Below are 13,093 nucleotides of genomic sequence, written 5' to 3' on the forward strand. Positions count from 1 at the left end.
TGTTAATAACATAGGTGAATAAAAATGTCCAGATAAGAGTAGCTGAAAATCTGCTGATTCTCTGAAACATCAAGGGTAACCATTCCTCCTAGGAAAATAAACCTCAAGCCTGTCCTCTAAAGTAATCATGTGTACAGGTTGCATACGAAAGGGGAGTCCTGATGCTCAGAATTTGCCAGAAGAGCTTGTATTAGTTTAAGTTGCCTGGAATGCAATATACAAGAAATGAAACAGCTTTTAAAAAAGGGAATTTAATAAGTCACAAGTTTACAGTTTTGGTGCTGAGAAAATGTCCAAACTAAAGCACTGATAAGGGGTTATATTCACTCAAAGAAGGCTGATGGCTGTCCAGAACACCTCTACAACTGGGTAAGCATGTGGCTCATATCTGCTGGTCCCTTGCTTCTGGGTTCCGTTGTTTTCGGCCTCAGTTTCCACTTGACATCAGCGGGCCTTAACTTAGCTCCTCTGGGTCACATCTCTGGGTTCTGGCTTGCTTAGCATCTCATGGAAAGGCACCTGGCAACATCTACTGGGCTCTACATCACCAAAAGTCTGAGTCCTTGGCTGGCTCTGTCATCTCTGAAGCACTGTTCTTCCAGCATCTGCATCTAAGATTTCTTCAAAGTGTTTCCCCTTTTTGAAGGACTCCAGTAAGCTAATCAAATCCCACCTTGAATGGGCAAAGTCACCTCTCCATCCATCCAAAAAGCCACACCCATAATTGGGCGCAACAGATCTTCTTGGTGATAATCTAATCACGAGGTCGTACCCACGATTGGGAGCATCATATCTCTGTGGAAATAATCTAATCTATAGGCCTTTCTGGGGTACATAACACTCTCAAACCAGCACAGAGCTCTTTCAATTTTTATACAGTCCTCTTTCCTTAATAGTATCCGTATGTTACCAGGGTCAATGAGTTAGGACAGACTAAGGAGGGAACAATGTATTGTAATAATTATCCCCTTTGTCCTCTGAAACTGAGGCTGGAACTTCATGGACTTTTTTGCCATTACCTTTTATTTTGCAAGTGCACAGCATACCACCACATTATATACCTTCTTTAGGGCAGAAATTCATAGACACATCCATGAATGGATGAATCTAATCATAAACATGGTTTATGTTCCATTCCTAATTCTTAGTTTCCATTGATAATCCCTGCTAAAAATTAGAAGCAGGTGTGGGAATGAATGTTTTTGCCTTCTTCCAACTGCCTGAAGCATCAAAATCTGTTATCTTAGGGCGGGCAATGGTGACTCAGTGGCAGAGTTCTCATCTGCCATGCTGGAGACTCAGCTTCAATTCCCAGAGCCTGCCCATGCCAAAAAAAAAAAAAAGAAAAGAAAGTTATCTTACCCAATCAAGTTGTAAAAAGTTTCTTAAAGAATACATTTTAATGCCTAGGAGTATTTTCCTCTCAGCACATATTCTTGAGAAGGCTATTATTTATTTTTCATGATTCCTTGTCTGTATTTTATGATTTTTCATTAAATGGATGTCCTACTAATGTAATAATAGAAAAGGGAAATACATAAAATGGAAAATACATACATGATGCTTAATTTCCAATTTCCCCATGAAGCTTCGAGGTGCTACAGTTTACATAGATGAATCTTTGCTTTCATAAATGTATAACAAAGGCCTATCAGTTATACATTTGTCTGATTTCTCCTGTCCTTTTCTAAAGTTATGGAATTGCCATAATTTTTCTTCTTCTTTCTATCAGGAAATAAATTCTCTATTTTTCTGCATGCCCTATCCCTCACAGTGAGAAGGATATACATGGGTCCAACAAGTATTTCTTGGTACCTGGAAATAAGGGCACTGGAATTTACCATACCAGGATGAACATCTATTTTAATCATGAAGATAATGAAATATTGCTAAACAAATGAATAAAAATTAAATAGTAAAATAACAGGCATACACCAACTAGGTAAGATGTATTTCTTTCATTAGTGACCAAAATGAATTTCTACAAGGACTTTTTACTGTGGAAAATTAAGGCAAAATCCAGAACCTGATTTCTCTTTGCATTAAGAAACCTCTGCATGAAAACCCCAAGCCTTTAGAGAGAAGCAGATGTTTCTTAAGAAAAAGAATACATCTTTTCACTATGATGTAAATTCACGGAAGCTCAAGTTCAATATTGTTTGCTAAGTTCTGCTGCATATATATGCAAAGGAAACAGACTGCATGAGGTGATGGGGATATTTGAGAGATCTCTTCTGATGCTATCAATATAATTACAATTAAAATAAAATCAAAGTATTTCATACATATAAAATTGAAAATTAATATAATAGAAACCTATGTCCAAATCAACATATCAACTACATTTAACAAATATTTGGTTGTCATCTCTGCCCTTCCTCTTCCTTATTAAATAAACACCACTTTACAGATACAGCTAATTTCATTACCATGGACCATTGCATTCCCATCTTTCTACATTTGTCAAATTGAATCACTATCTTGATGTTGATGTGTATTTTTTTCATTTGAATATAGTATATAGTATATTTGAATACAGAATATAGTATATTCTTTTACTGTGTTCTTAGTAGCCACAATAATATATAGAATTTCTGTGTGTTGTGAAAAATTTTCATGAATGATAGCAATAAATCTTCTTTGCTATCAAAGAAGCGAAGAAACTTGTATTTGAGATTTTTAACTGTTGACATGTGCATTTCTATGCTGATCATTTTAATTGTGTGACTATATCTCAATTTAAATACTTATACTCTCACTGAAGAACATGTAGGTTATTTCATATTTTTGGCAAGTATTTTTCTATGTATTCCTTGAATATTTCTGTAAAGATGTCTCTGATCAGTGTATATAAATTTAGAATTTAGAAGTGAATTGCTGATAATATTCCATGTGAACCCTTGATGTTACTAAATATTGCCAAAAACTTTCCCCATAAATTTGTATTTTTTGGTATCCCTACAGAGTATATGACTCTGTTATCCTCCGTATCTTCAAAAACACTTAATCAGCTCATTAATTTTGTCAATTTGCCAGGTTATATTCTAATAAACATTTCCTTAGTAATTTATGCGATGGTGCATATTTAAAAATGTTTATTGACCATAAAGTCTTCTCTTGTGTGAGTTAATCTTATTTTTTATTTTCAGGATTTAAAATGTATATTGCTCACATAAATTATTTGTGTTCTCTTTGTGTTTTAACATTATTGCATTTTTATGTTACATAAGTATCTCCTTTTTAATATAGTAAAAAATTAGCAACATTTCAATTTTTAATTTGATATATTTACATCTAATAAACTCCTCCTGATCGAGATTAGCATCCTGCATTTTCTTAAACTAATTTTTAAAGTGGTTTTCTTTTTACAGTTCTCAGTTTTTATTTTCAAAAAGGTATCTTAAAGGATTGCAGTCTGATAGAAGAATAAGTGAAATAAAATTTATCATTCTACATACCACATTAAATGTATACTAGAAATGATTTTATTCTGTTTGTGTTCTGTATCCCCAAATCTTCATGTTAGGTTTATGTGTCTTTGAAATATTATTTGATTTATTTTTTCAATCTTTCCTTCTTTAGCTATAGCTGATATACTTTTCAATTCAACTTCTTTTGTGTTTCTATTTTAGTACGTGCAGTGCTCCTTTTAAATACCAGTTCATTTAATAAACTCTTTTTAAATGTTGATTTATTTAAATTGCCCTTTTATTTATCTAAAACATATTCATTTTGTTTTCTGCAACTGAAAATCTCAACATAGTCTTTGAGGTTTAACTCCTCTGGGTGTTTTCAGAGACTCTGGCTTACAGTGAATGTTACTCTCATCTGTTCTCTAATGTGTGGGTGCCATGATCAGGTTCATGTGTCAACTTGACCAGGTGGTGGTGCCCAGTTGTCTTGTTAGGCAAGCACTGGCCTGTCGATTGCTATTAGGACATTTCATGGACTTAAATCATGACCTTGTTGGCAGCATACACAGCTGATTGCAATCAGCTAAGGGGAGTGTCTTCTATAATTAGTGATGCTTAACCTAATCACCAGAAGGCTTCTAAGGAGAACTCAGAAGGGACAATCACTCTTCCTGCTTCAGCCAGCCAGCCTCTCCTGAGAGTTTGTGGAGGACCTTCATTGCAGCTGCCAGCTTGTGGCCTGCCCTACAAATCTTGGACTCTTATATCCCCATGGTTACGTGAGAGACTTTTATACATTTTATATTTATAGATACCTCCTGCTGATTCTGTTTCTCTAGAGAATCCTAGCTAATACAGCTTGGTACCCAGAGTGCTTCTTAAGAAGCAGAATCTTAAACATGTTTTTTTTTATGATTGGTTTCCTACTCTGACTGAACTCAAAGCACTAAAGACTCTGTTTCCCATTATCAGAATGACACTTCCAATCCATGAGATAAGTTGGCAAAAGGGTTGGCAAAATATCACCATCGCATTCTGCTAATGCCTCACTTATATGAAGCCAGCCTCTGGAGGTTAGTTTTTGACACCATTGTGGAGTTTTGTGGAATTAGGAGGTATAGAGCTGTTGGCTGGTTGTGGTTAGATACACTGTATACACTGATAAGGGAAAAGGATGAACTGAAGACTTCAAATGAGAAGAAAGAGTGAGGGTGAGAGGGAGAGAGAGGGAAATGGAGAGAGGGGGAGAAGGAAAGATAGAGGGGGAGAGAGTGAGGGTGTTACTGTTGGAAACACAGCCTTAAATAATCAGAACCAACTGATCAGGCATCAAACAGAGAAGTAAGTCTCTTAATCTTGGTGAGAAGGTGAGTTTATTGTAAATGCATCATCAAGGCATTGGAGGAAAATAATTTCCAAGACCAATTCAGAGTGGGAAGGGTGGTTTAGGATTTTAAATCCCCAAACAGACACAGAAACAGCAAAGGTCCCAAAGAAAGCAGAAAAAGGTAGGGGAAAAAAAAACCTAAGTCAAAATATTCATTAAAATCGAATAATTGTCAATTGCTTCACCTTGCCTGGTCAGCATGTCTTATTATCTGAGAGGCCCTTCTTTCTTTTTTCACCATCCAGGCTTTTGGTCTTCTGATTAAAGATGAGGAAGGTGCCAAGATTAGTTCATATCATCTGCAAGCAGAGAGAAGAAGGATTTCTGGGAACAGAGAGTATGTTTTCTTTTTGCTGAGTTTAGACCAACAGCAAACTATTTCACTAAGGGCTTTTGATGCTTAAAATAGTTCAAGGCTGCTTGAGTTAAGTGATTTTACCAAGTAACTTTTTTAGCTACGAAAGACTGTACTAAGCATTTTGCAGTTAAAGGATTATATTGAGTATTTTTTAATTTATCCAGCTGTCAAGAGGGAGAGAGGGATAAAGGTGTAGGGGAGAGAGGGGGATATTCAGAGAGTGAGAGAGAGAGAGAGAGAGAGAGAGAGAGAGAGAGAGAAAGATGGTGAGAAGGAGAGAGAGAGAGAGAGAGGAGAGAGAGAGAAAGAAAGAGAGAGAGAGAGAGAGAGGAGAGAGAGATTCCTACCCAAAGACAGCGACTGAAACAACCATAACAAGAAATATTTTATTTTCCTATGTTGAGGGTATTTTATGGTAGGGCAGATTTGTTTTCTCAGGATAGGTTTAAATCTAGTTCTTGTTATCTACCATACCCAAAATTAGCCCCTTGTTGCCTTGCAATATTCCTATATGGGTAAAATTGCTTTTCTCTCTCTAGAATATTGTTTTACTGCCTAGATTTTAAAGTTTGTGAATATTTTCCAATAATCTTCATTTTAATTTTCCAATTTACAAAGTTCTGAGGTCTTAGCTCTTTCTCCACATTGCTGTTAAGTTGCTGGAATTGCTACCTATGCAAGTACCCATATCCTGAGTCGATCTTCCTTTCCAGATCCCTTCTTTGTATCTCTTTCTTGGGGCTTTTTTTCAATTATTTATAAGCTCATTTCTGAAATCAAACAGATCTTTGATGGAATTTATCAAGTACATAGGGAATTTTCATAGTCAAAATTCTTAAATTGGAACAATTTAGCCTCATTTCCAGGTACCAAAGATATAAGCTCATGCAAAATTGCATGCTTAACACTTGAACAAAACATTTTCCCACAAAAATACATTTTATATAATATTATGTTATTGCCACTCAAAAAGAGTTTTATAACTAATAATTTGATACTCCCTGTTTGGATATGTAGTCCTTTCATAACTATTTCTTAAGCATTCTTCCAAATAAATTATTATAGGGACATGAACACTGATTGGGGGATTACATTAAAACTATGTTTAAATTGCCCTTCACGCTTAAGTGCAATTTAATTATGGCTTTTCTTGTGTCTTAAGATTCTGTGACATTTATGTGGTGGTTAATTTTTAGTTCTTTAAGAAACTGCAACAATTGCAATGTTCAAACTTGATACCTTTGAAGGAAGTTTGAATATTTGCAATATTATTCTCCAGAAAAGAAAATTTCCTATAAGATCTTTTTAGATAAATAAGTTTCATATAATTGTATCTCAGATGTTTTCCATTGGACAAAGAGCTAGAACTCTCAGGAGAAATTTTGAAGTGTTTTCCATGTGTTTATGAGCATTTCCTGGCATAGAATATTCCATAGTCCCCTGAACCTTATAAACAGACCTCTCCAAATTAATCGTTTGATTATGGTATTAATATTGATTTACTTCACAATATCCTTGTGTTTGTCGTCAGATTCCAATAGCTTTTAATGTGTGAGTGTGTAATCTAAGTCCATCGTTCATCAGGAAGTCTCATCTCTACTTATAAACTGCTAAATTCCAGGCTTCTTAAATGGAGTTTTGGAATATGCTAGAGGATAAATATAAGGATCTTTTTGAAGATTCTTTTTTATATAAAACATCATTTTATATAAATAACAAACGCATTATAGTAGAAAGTTCAAATAAATTGGCACTTCTGTTGATGTCTCCAAACCACCAAAAGCTAGGAATATTCTAGTTTATACTTTGGAGATATTTTAAAGAAAAGATTTCAGAAGCTTTTATATAAGTCATCAAGCAAATTATCCTTTTCTAAGACTAAGAGCTCTGAAATATTCTTATAATATTATGTTTATGAACTTATTTTCATTCTCCAAATCATAGATACTTGAAACCAACCTATGGTGTCAAGCCTATTCCTTGAAAAGTAGCATGTTTTTAAAAATTTGCATATTTCATAAAAAAAGTTTAGTTCAGATAATTAGGGTCGTTTTTGAAATGTCAACATCAAAACTAAGTTTTGTGAACAGCTTTAACTTATTAAGGTTAGAACATGTTAAGTCTCAGTTACTGCTAGGGAACATAGTATTTCTCATTATGAAAGTTTAAACTCACAGTCACAAATTTCCTATTACTGCTGGCTTTCTAACTCGAATAAAAAGACACACTTGATCTTGTTTGTGCATTCAGTGTCTCGCCAGAATTAAGAACTCTAGAAATCCAGTACTTTCATGTTCCATAAAGTTTGACTCAACCTCATCTTCCTTTACGATATTTCTATTTTAAACCTACTGAGCTCAAATATGCTTTTTTTTTTTTTTAGGCTGGGATTTCACAGAAAAGAAACATTATGTTTATTATGTCTCTTATACTCTGACTTCATTAGTTTACTTAGTCTTTCATTAGCAGGTATATGGTTAGTTTGTATACATTTATGACACTTTGAGACATTATGAGATACCAAATATATATCATCGTCTACAGACAAATCAGTAAACTAATCAGTACAGTGCTGGAATATGAAGCATAAATGCAATGTGATCAGTGCAGTAATAACATTATTGACAGATCAATAGGCAAATATTGGCAGAAGGTTTTCTCCTTTCATCTCATGCCAGAAAATAATACTTACGAAGATGAATTCAAGGCAGTGCATAAAAGATAGAAGGCATGGCCTAAAAGCCATAGGAGAGAAGGTTAAATGTGAGAAAAATTCAATTTAGCTTTTCCTACAAACCACTGTTTATACATAAACTGAGTAGGAAATTGGATTAAAGACAGATGTTATGGTGCACTGTGATATCCTGTATAAAACTTTACATATTGTATGAAAGAATCAAACTGCAGCAGTATGATTTAAATGATAGTTGTTTTTATAGTGTCAAAAACATAATTAAAAATGCACATACATCTCATTTTAGAAGAGAAATGCCAAATGAATATCTTTAATTTGGCCTTATAAGCTAGCCCATTTCTTCTCCTTTCTTTTATTTAGGAAAAAAAATTGTGCACCAGTATATGTCACTTCCTAAACTTTGGTAATTGTTTCTGAATCTATGAACATAAAATTGTCATTTAAAGACTTATTGTATGTTATTTGTAGCAAAATGATCTCTCGTATTGCTTTTTTACAGTGACACTCACCTCCCCGTATCATCTTGGTCTTTATCCCTAACCACTGGAACTTACCTGTCTGTTCTCCATTTATATACTTTTGCCATTTCAGGATTATATAAATGTGATCATGCAGTATATAATCTTTGGGGACTGACTTAAAAAAATTCCCTCAAAATTCATCAAAATTATTGCACGTATCAATGAAAACCTATGTTCACATGAAAACCTGTACACAAATATTCACAGAAACTTTATTCATAGTTGCCAAATCTAAATACTATCCAGAAGATAAATATCTTTAAGACTGAGTGTTTAAACAAACTGGTAATCCATAACATGGAGCACTACTCGGTGATAAAAAGTAATGGACTACTGGTAAGTTCTTTTACTTTTAACCTATTTTTTCTTTACATTGAAAGCTTTTCTTTAATGCAGCAAATAATTTGGTATTAATGTGTATTCAAAATGACAATCTCTGTATTTTAAATGGAAAAGTTGGATGATTTATATTTAATATGATTATTGATATGGTTATGTTAAATTTATCACCAAGCTATATTTATTTTGTTTGTCTTATTTCTTCTTTGTTCCCTTTTTTTTGCCCTTTACTAGATTATTTAATTACTTTTCATGATTCCATTTTTTTCCTTTGTTGGCTTATTAACTAGCATGGGTCTGGTTGGAGATAGTTCTGCTCATGTTTCTGTCACCTTCTTCTTTGCTCTATAACAATAGCTCAAGCATGTCCTTCTTGTGAGAATAGAAAAGGTGTAAGAGTGAACAATCCCAAGCAATCCAAGTTTTTTATAAGTCTTTATAAGACTCCTTGAGGTGCATCTTTTAATATCTGATTTCCCAACCAAGTGGGAAATGCTTGATCTTACAGGTGTGTTATTACGTCCCTTCTACTTTGCCTTAGATGGCAAAGTTTATAATCAAGAAGACGTGGAGAATTAAACTAATAATATGACCTACTATATACTCTGATTGCTTCTTAACAATCTATGAAGAGTAGGATTCAGAATTCTTAATAAGTTTCAAAGTTTTTGGGTTTCTATTGCTTCACACATTGCAAAAGAAATCATCCTTCTACAGTGTCCTTTAATGTGTTTGATTTTCCTTTTTCCTATCATTCTCAATAACAAAATGTGTGCTGTCGGTCCATTTGGAAAGCCCTATAATGATTCCAGAATGAAGAAGCCAGAGGATAGAAGTACAGAGATTAGAGTGCCATTATTTTCTCTACAGATGAGCTAGAAATGGTCTTTATTATAATCTTACCTTTACACTGATACTGGAAAAGCCTAGCAAATCTCTGGAAATCTTGTCGATTTAAGAATAAAACAGAATCAATCTTAGGACAAGTGTGGAGAGATTGGTCATAGGCATTGTGGACTAACCACAGCAATTTCTTAGTCAATGTTGAACTTTTGAATGTTTAACTTCTGTATGGGTTTGTTATGTAAAATTTTAACTTTTCTTTGACTGTAGGTAAGAGTTTTCTCATTGTACTGATAGTTTATATCTTAGATATTGTTATGACATTCTGGAAAATGGAAAAATAGTAAAAAAAACAAAATAAGATGAAGTATGGCCAGTCTGTGCCATGAATACAAAACTGACCAAAAGTCCAATTGTAAACTAAGGGCATCTCTTTAATAATTAAAAAAAAAGTTGAGAGTTTCCAGTGCTCCACGAATGACACTTTAATCATACCAAACGCTCTCCCTTAAGTCTATCCCAAGAAATATGCTATTCACTTTTCTCTTAAAATTTTGTGGCAGTGATTTCAACATAGAAGACTGATTAGATGCTAAATTTGAATAATCTCTTCCAGTTTTCATGATGCTTTCACTCTTACCATGTTGTCTTCCATTAAGTATTCTAGATAATTATCAGTGCCCACTTCTTGAGAGGTATTTTGAGTTCCATGTTAAATACAGCATTTGTAATCCTCTTGTTATTACTCGAGTGCTCCTGTGGTGGAATTATTTGGCAATTATTTTTCCCAAACAACATTTTAATGTCAAGTTGAAAATTATGCAATTTGCTTTAATCATTATTTTTTCCTCAGGTTAATGCATTTGTCAATCATATTAAACATCCATATTAACCAGTAGAACACTTAATAATATTAGTGTAAATGGCTCTTTGAAACTAATAAAAATAACAAATTAAAAAAAATGCCGCCTTTGTTCTCACATTTGTGAATAATACAAATAATTTGATCTGTAAGAGTTTATACTTTCAGAACAAATTAAACTGTGTTTCTGTGATTCTCTTTGCTTCGTCTTTTAGACTATGATCCGATCTGTGGTATACAGTTATAGCAGTGAAAAATATACATTTGATATGTCTCTAATACTATGATCAAACACTAGATTTGATAATATCTAAAAAAAAATTATAGTTAACCATAGCTGTTTCCCAGGGCGAAATAATTAATTTTTAAATAGTTAATTAAGTTGGGGCCAAATACTATATACTACTTGACTGGTACTATTTGTTGTTCATTTTAACAGATGGCATGATCATTCCCTCAATATTTAAGCAAATCTCAGCCACCTAGAGCTTGTACATTAATTATAAGTTTTCTATAGTTTAAAATACTTTGAGAGAGAATTTTTGTCCTTGACTAAAGGAAAAAAGGTGATCAAGAGCTTCCAGGTAAATAACTACCTCTAGAACCAATAGGTTGGGTGGATATCTTAAGACACGTTTTTTAAAACTACATGAGAAGCTAAGTTCACTAATTTGACTACTTCTCCTCATCAAAAACAAAAAGAGCTAAATTTGCATGAGTATTGCCAGGTGAGTCTGTGTTTAAAATATATAACCACAAAAACGAAAATCACTGAAATAAAGTCAGTTGTGCCCAATAAAGAGATCACCCCACTCTTATCACTTCAATGAATTTAAATTTCAGGTAAAGTTGGCGGATTCATATCGCATGATTTAAAGGAATAACTATTTTGCATGTATGCTCATCCCTAGATTCACTCAGTTTCATCTAACTCCTGAGTGGCTTGCTCAGGGGGAGAGCCCTAGATATAAGCTCTATAATTTCATTTCTGTGCCCTGATGAATGTCTAACCTCACTTCTGGGTGAGGAACCTGAAAAACTTTCATCAGTCTGATAGTGATGAACCTTTGATTCTAATAGCCAGTCTAATTCCAACAGCATCTATTAAGACTCTGGTTCCTTCAAAACCTTCTGAATTTAGACCTAACACTGCATTATAAATGTGACATTTGTATCTTAGGGGTTGCTGGCCGGGCCAGATAACACAATCTGGCATAGTAAGGCGGTGAATGCTCCTTGTATTGAGTTTTGACATTTAAGGCATAAAAAACCAAAGAAGAAGGCAAAAATTTCTCTTTGTCTCTTCTCTAGATGGGTACTTCTGAGAAACTGTGCTCTATGTGGCCTGAATGGGGGCATCCCTGTGTGTTGTGGCCAGCTTTACTCCTTTCTTGACTTACTTCCCTTTTTCCCACAACTCATGACCCTGTGTACTCCTCCCCCAAAAAAGCATTAGAATTTCCCTCAGGGTTTATATTTGAGGGATCCTGATCTAAATTTTAATCTGCCACACTAGAAAACTATCAAAACCATACATTTAGGGTGGGCAACGGTGGTGCAGTGGCAGAGTTCTCACCTGCCATGATGGAGACCCGGGTTCAATTTCCGGAGCTTGCCCATAACAAAAACAAACATACATTAAGAGTTTATTTTAGCCGTCATCTTTGGTAGAAGGTCTTCATCAAGATCTCTAAAAGCTATTTAGTCTTGGTCAAATGCCCATAGTTACAGCTATGGGGACCTTCCTTACTTGTTCCAGCACATCCATGCCATGACTTACAGAAGAAAGCTGAGGATACCCTCTGTGCAGTGAGTGGCCTTGTGTGTGGTTTACCTCTTCACAGCCTGGACCTGTTAGAAAAAAAAAAAGTGCTATATTCAAATTCTTAAACAGGAAATTTGATTAAAAATAGCCCAAATAAGCAAAATTTTAGCCATTTAGAGTTACTATGCTTTGCACATCCTGCAAAACTTCTATTTTCATCTGGTGTCTCTTTGTTGCTAAATTCCTGGGCTTCTTAGGCCCCAAGCACTTTTGTCACCTTGTAGTTCTCTTGCTAATTAGCTACACTGCACTGACTCGAAGACACCTGGATGGGTTTGCCCTTTCCCCTTTCCTTTCTTCTCCTCTGTCTCAAGGTTTTGGGAGATGTTGCCTTACTCTGTTTCCCCTTGGTTAGCTCCCTCATGCTTCTGGCTTCTGGGAAGTTTCATGTTGTGATGGGTCATCCCCCCCCCCCCCCCCCCCCCCGCCCATGCATCGCTCCTAGTAAATATCCTGTGTGTTACTGACATCAAGTGTTCAACTCTTTGTCCTAGTCAATATTGAAATCCTTGAATTTCAGACGACGGCACTGGCTGGGTACTGGCTGTCTTGACCTGTAGATACTGGGCTTTCTGTTCCTGAGACTCTGCAGCATCCAAGGCAGAATCGGATACGTGTGTGTGGTCTTTAAGTTGGCGCTTTTGTTAACTTTTCCTAGCAGGGAAGAATGGACTAGTGCAGTGTGGCAAGAAAACTGTTTTTGGTATAGAGACTGAAGTGATGAACAGAAGAAATATTAATTTTAATGAAGAAACAGGAAGTCTCAAGGGCAATTTCTGAGTGGAATCTAGATTCTAAATATGAAACACTTGGAAACCTGGACTGTCATAACATATTGTGACACTGTCCT

At 34.8% G+C, this 13,093-nt stretch overlaps 1 long non-coding RNA gene across 2 annotated transcripts; it reads right to left on the reverse strand.

Moving 5' to 3' along the window:
* Nucleotides 1-1,193: 1,193 nt before the first annotated feature.
* Nucleotides 1,194-12,269, reverse strand: LOC143676036 (uncharacterized). Of its 2 annotated transcripts, none has more exons than XR_013171774.1 (3): nucleotides 12,199-12,269; nucleotides 10,197-10,312; nucleotides 1,194-1,318 (listed from the first exon to the last, which is right to left on the reverse strand). It is a non-coding gene; the product is annotated as an uncharacterized LOC143676036 (long non-coding RNA). The 2 variants fall into 2 exon arrangements; XR_013171773.1 differs by lacking the exon at nucleotides 1,194-1,318 and adding an exon at nucleotides 4,785-5,099.
* Nucleotides 12,270-13,093: the final 824 nt, after the last annotated feature.

This window comes from Tamandua tetradactyla, chromosome 3 (genome assembly GCF_023851605.1).
Source record: "Tamandua tetradactyla isolate mTamTet1 chromosome 3, mTamTet1.pri, whole genome shotgun sequence".
Taxonomy (NCBI): Eukaryota; Metazoa; Chordata; class Mammalia; order Pilosa; family Myrmecophagidae; genus Tamandua; species Tamandua tetradactyla.